Source organism: Nicotiana tomentosiformis, chromosome 12, assembly GCF_000390325.3.
Source record: "Nicotiana tomentosiformis chromosome 12, ASM39032v3, whole genome shotgun sequence".
Lineage (NCBI taxonomy): Eukaryota > Viridiplantae > Streptophyta > Magnoliopsida > Solanales > Solanaceae > Nicotiana > Nicotiana tomentosiformis.
This window is the reverse complement of record NC_090823.1, coordinates 5,497,806-5,503,123: the sequence shown is the minus strand read 5'-3', so window position 1 is coordinate 5,503,123 and position 5,318 is coordinate 5,497,806. Positions and strand designations below refer to the sequence as shown.

Here is a 5,318-nt window from a genome sequence, read left to right as displayed (position 1 = left end):
GGTCTGCCAAGAACATAAGAATGCCACCATCTATGGGATCTGCCCTCTAGCTGAAAAGTAGCAACGTCTAACCCATGAGACTCTAATATCCTCATGTTGTACAGTCTATCCTTTAACCAATCATTGAAATCATGGGGATCCTCATCTCGCTCACCCCTAAAAATAGGAGGATGTAGTCTAGTCCATCTGTCCAATAGTTTCTGCGGATCAGCGGCTACAGCTGGCCTGGGCTTAGGTGTAGCTACTACCACTGGCTGGGCTCCACCCACGGGTAGTGCACCATGGGTCTGATATACAACAGTTGCATGTCCTTGAGCCTGTGCGGTAGGGGTCTGTGCTCCCCCGTCCGCCTGAGATGTGGTTGGGTCTGCCGGAAATAAACCGGCCTAAGTCATATTGTCCATGAACCGCAAAATACGACCCATAACATCCTGGAATCCCGGTGTTGTAAGGCTCTGTAAAATGTTTCTAACGAGTTAATATTTAAAAGTTCGCCAACGGTATTTGGGAATAACGTGTTAGAGTATTATAGGAGACTCATGGGATAGAACCACATTATTTCTAAATAAAAAGTATATGTTTAAGGTGTGTTGAAACATACTAAGGAGTTTTGTGCCAAGACCTAGTTTCACAAGTGTATGAGCATCTTGTAGATTATACAAAACTCCAAATACTGTCTGAAATGAAATAGACAGAATGTAAATATAAGAAGAGACACTGGTAGCTGCAGAACGGCTCAGAAAGGCAGCTCACCACTATGCCTCGAGATGAAGTGGATATGTGATGAGAGGTCCTCCACTAGTACCTGTCTCAGATCCTGCACAAAAAGTGCAGCAAGTACAGTATGAGTACGTAAACAACGTGTACCCAGTAAGTATCAAGCCTAATCTCGAAATGGTAGAGACGAGATGACCGACTTTGACACTTACTATGGGTCAATAATAAAAATTGAAATAAAACTAGAATATCTAATTCAGCATGATTCACAGAATTTACAATAATTTATTTAACAAGCATAAATAATTAAATTCCTTCAAATGCAACAATTCTCAATATATTAATTAATTTCCTTCAATTCCAATAAATTTTCAATATATTAATTAGTCTCATTTACATGAATAACAATAATTCCTTAACAAGCAGGAATACTAATTCTTTAAATTCCAAAGATTTTCAATTTATCAATTTTCTTCGCAAAATGCAATAAGCTATCAAAGTAACGTGTAATTATTATTATTAAGCACGATTTCTAACAAGGTCGTACGGCCCTATCCAGAGTATTGTGTACACTACCGAGAGACGGCTCGTTAAAACCACTAAAATCATAACATAAAAATGCATTGTGGAATACTCGAAAGCTTCTTTTTTTTAGTCCAGCAAGGTGGTAAACATAAAATAAAAAAGCAGAAAGAGAAATGAGACTTTTATTTTGATTGAATTTTCTATTTTATATATTTTATTTTTACAAAAATTTTACAAAAAATGGGAATTTTTTCTTGTTGCTTGAATATTAACTATTCAATTAAAATGAAATATTACAACTATAACAGGCATTTTTATTTTCAAATTCAAATTCGTTGGAACAAAAGAGGCCCGGCTGGGTACTGACCAGACCAGGCCATGAGAATAAGAGGGTCCTTTCGAACAAAATCAAGACAAAGAAAAGAGGTCTTCGTTATTTTTCTTGATATTCTTGGCTCTTCTGAGCCCTTCCTTTACTTTAGATAAAGAAATAAAGGAAATTGATGATAAAAGTTGTACATATCTATATAATATAGAAAGAAGAAAAGAGAGAAAGAAAGATTTCCTTTATCTTATGTGCTATCTCATGTAGTAATTATCTTTTTCAATTGGGAGAGATGGCTGAGTGGACTAAAGCGGCGGATTGCTAATCCGTTGTACGAATTAATCGTACCGAGGGTTCGAATCCCTCTCTTTCCGTTGATGACTTGATTTTTTTTTTCAAATTTCGAAATCCTTTGTTCTTATTCTTAGTTAAATGTGTGGAATAGACCAAATCATAAGAAAATTTGAAAATCAAGCAAGGAAAACCCCTTTTTATTTTATTCTTCACGTCCAGGATTACGTCCGGGATCATTAGATAGGAATCCAAAGATGAAGAGAGAAACAAAAAATATCACTACTGTGTAAACGAAGAGTTTGAGAGTAAGCATTACACAATCTCCAAGATGATTTTTTTTTGAAAAAAAAAAGAGAATAGATCATCCATTTTTCTACCGCATATCCTAGTTTGACACCAAGCAATGAAGCTCTTTCTCTAAAAGAATTTTCATAAATTCTTTTCTACTAAGAGTTTGTCATTAACCAAAATTTCTTTATATACACAATTAGGTATTGTGAGGAGCCTAATAAGGTCTTTCACTGGAAAGGAAAGCGTCAAAAAATAAGGAAATAAGTTAAGCCGGATTTCTCGTGACTATCCAAGAATTTCAATGTTTGAATCGAGGTTTCAAACGGTAAAGCTTATCTGATTTTATTTATTTTAGAATTTTTTCTCGAATAAATCATGAATTTTCTAGGATATTATTAAGGATCTCATCGAAAACTTACAGCAGCTTGCCAAACAAAGGCTAAGAGAAAAAAGAACAGAGGTATGACTGGCATAATATCTACGATTGGATTCAAAAAAGCATAGGCCTCGGGCAATTTGCCGAAGAAAAAACTACTCGAAAAAAGGGTCGAATTAAGACAGATACCGATCAAACTAAAGGTATTAAGCATAACAGACTTTTTGTTCTTGGAGATAATTGCATTTTGATTGAGTTATTGATATAAGGAAAAGGAAAGTAAGTAAGGTAAACAAAAAATACTTCTTTTTCTTTGAACCCACCCAATCAAAAATCCTCCTTTTCTCAAAGGAGAATCGAAAAAATCATATTTTCATACAATATCTTAATTGAATTATATGTAATGATCAATAAATTAAGTTGAATTCTATATCTACACATACCAAAAACATCGCAAAATCCTAGTACCAATCTAATCTATTCTATAGATATTTGGACTAGAGTTGACAAACAAACAAAACCAGCAATATACTTTCTTAGTATCGAATAGAAATCTAAATGGGGCGTGGCCAAGTGGTAAGGCAACGGGTTTTGGTCCCGCTATTCGGAGGTTCGAATCCTTCCGTCCCAGAACATATATATATTCTATGAGACTATAGATTGCTTTTTTAACAATGTTCTGTTTAAAATCGAAATGTTAGCTGGAATGTGATTGTTGTTTCTGATTTTTTTCTTTGATGAATCATTTTTTTTTCAAAAACTGAATCGAGATGCGAAAGAATCTATATTCCCTATCTCGTATTCTCTATCCCCTAAATTAGCCTAATTAGATTCCATTTTCTTTTTTTGTGGATTTCTTGGCTTTTCGCCAAGAGGGGGTTTTTGGTACTAATTAAATTCACTAAGTCTCTTAATTCTTAATCAATGAGTTAGGCTAAAATATCAAAAAATAGGAGCAAAAACTTGACTTAATCTGGACTTGTTTGGTTTTGTGCCTAGACAGCTCGCATTTCGTAACAATCAAAAAGACTAGGGCACCCCCTTCTTTTCTTTTGATTTATGTTGCATCAGTCCCATAGAATGGGGTAGATAGGAGTTAATCAGTAATGGGAAGGCATTCATTTCAATATCTATAAACGGTGACAGTTGCTCAGTCTATTTGATCGAATTGATAGATATGAAAACCTCCCCATTCTTTGGATTTTATCAATCAGATGAAAAAAAAATTGGATTTGTTGTTTGGTGTATTTATTTATTTTAGATCATTGAAATCGTTGATGATTCAATTAAAAAAGAAAGACTTATCTTTTTTCCTAAGATGATCAAAAATGATCTTTAACTATCAAATTTTCTTCAAATAATGATGTCGAAAAGGGAACTTTCTAAATTTAGGAAATTTAGAAATATAAATAGTTTTAATCATTCCTTATAAGCTGAATCTTTGCTATTTGAAGAAGTATGAAATAGGTCAATCTCTCCTATTGAGTCACGTGAAGATGCAGAATCAAAAAGAACTCATTTATTCGTCTTATTTATTATTATTTATATATTAAATATTAATAAATATGTTAATGTTAGATAAATTAATATTAGCGATGGGGTCTTACTAAAGAAAAATATTTATCCACCTATCTCTATAGTAACCTATATCTATAGTATATAGATATAGAACAAAGTATAGATTATGGTGTTTATACATCAGCCCAACCAATGACTATTCATGATTCCATAATTGAATCAATTCCATACCGGTTCTTAGAGGAATGTTATGGTAAAACTTCGTTTGAAACGATGTGGTAGAAAGCAACGTGCGACTTGAAGGACAGGATCCGTTGTGGATTTGTACATCCACCATTTTATGTAGGAATGAAGGTGCTCTTGGCTCGACATCATTGGTTCTGTTTCACTAGAACCCCTCTTTTTTTGTTGTCTTGGAATGTAAATAGTCCATGATGGAGCTCGAGTAGAAAGTATTAATTTATTTCTCGGGGCAAGGGTCTAGGGTTAATGCCAATCAATAAAAAAATTGGAACAACTTCGTAAATATATTTTCGGTATGGAAATCGAAAGAATCCAATTTGAGCAAGTTTCCAATTCAAAAATTTCTTGGAATTGACCAAACTTTTTCGATCCAAAGTGTTTCACGCGGGAATCCATCGTCTGTAGGATTCTTTCATAGAAATCGCAAAAGGGGTATGTTGCTGCCATTTTGAAAGGATTAAAAAGCACCGAAGTAATGTCTAAACCCAATGATTTAAAATAAAACAAAGATAAAGGATCCCAGAACAAGGAAACACCTTTTTTATTGTCTTAATAGCTGGATCAGACTGAAGAATCCAAATCCATTTTAAACGAGACAAACATAAAAGGAGGAAAGACCGCTCAATAAATGAAATTGCCGAAAGATTTTCCTTTGAACTGTTTGAAAATTATCCAACTTGAGTTATGAGAGTACGAATGGTTTGTTTTTCGTTTTCAGGAAGAAAGAAGAAAAAAAAGACTTATATCTTTAATTGATTTGATCATTTTATGGACCCAGTTGTCATTTCTTAGATAGAATTCCATACAGAGACAAAACCTCGAATCAATCATTTTTCTCGAGCCGTACGAGGAGAAAGCTTCCTATACGTTTCTAGGGGGGGTGTTGTTCATCTACATCTATCCCAATGAGCCGTCTATCGAATCGTTGCAATTGATGTTCGATCCCGAAGAGAAGGAAAAGATCTTCGGAAAGTGGGTTTTTATGATCCGATAAAAAATCAAACTTATTTAAATGTTCCTGCTATTTTA

General features: G+C 34.0%; 1 non-coding gene across 1 annotated transcript; it reads left to right on the top strand.

Annotated features, from left to right (window-relative positions):
* Positions 1-1,853: 1,853 nt before the first annotated feature.
* Positions 1,854-1,941, top strand: TRNAS-GCU (transfer RNA serine (anticodon GCU)). The gene has a single exon. It is a non-coding gene; the product is annotated as a tRNA-Ser (tRNA).
* Positions 1,942-5,318: the final 3,377 nt, after the last annotated feature.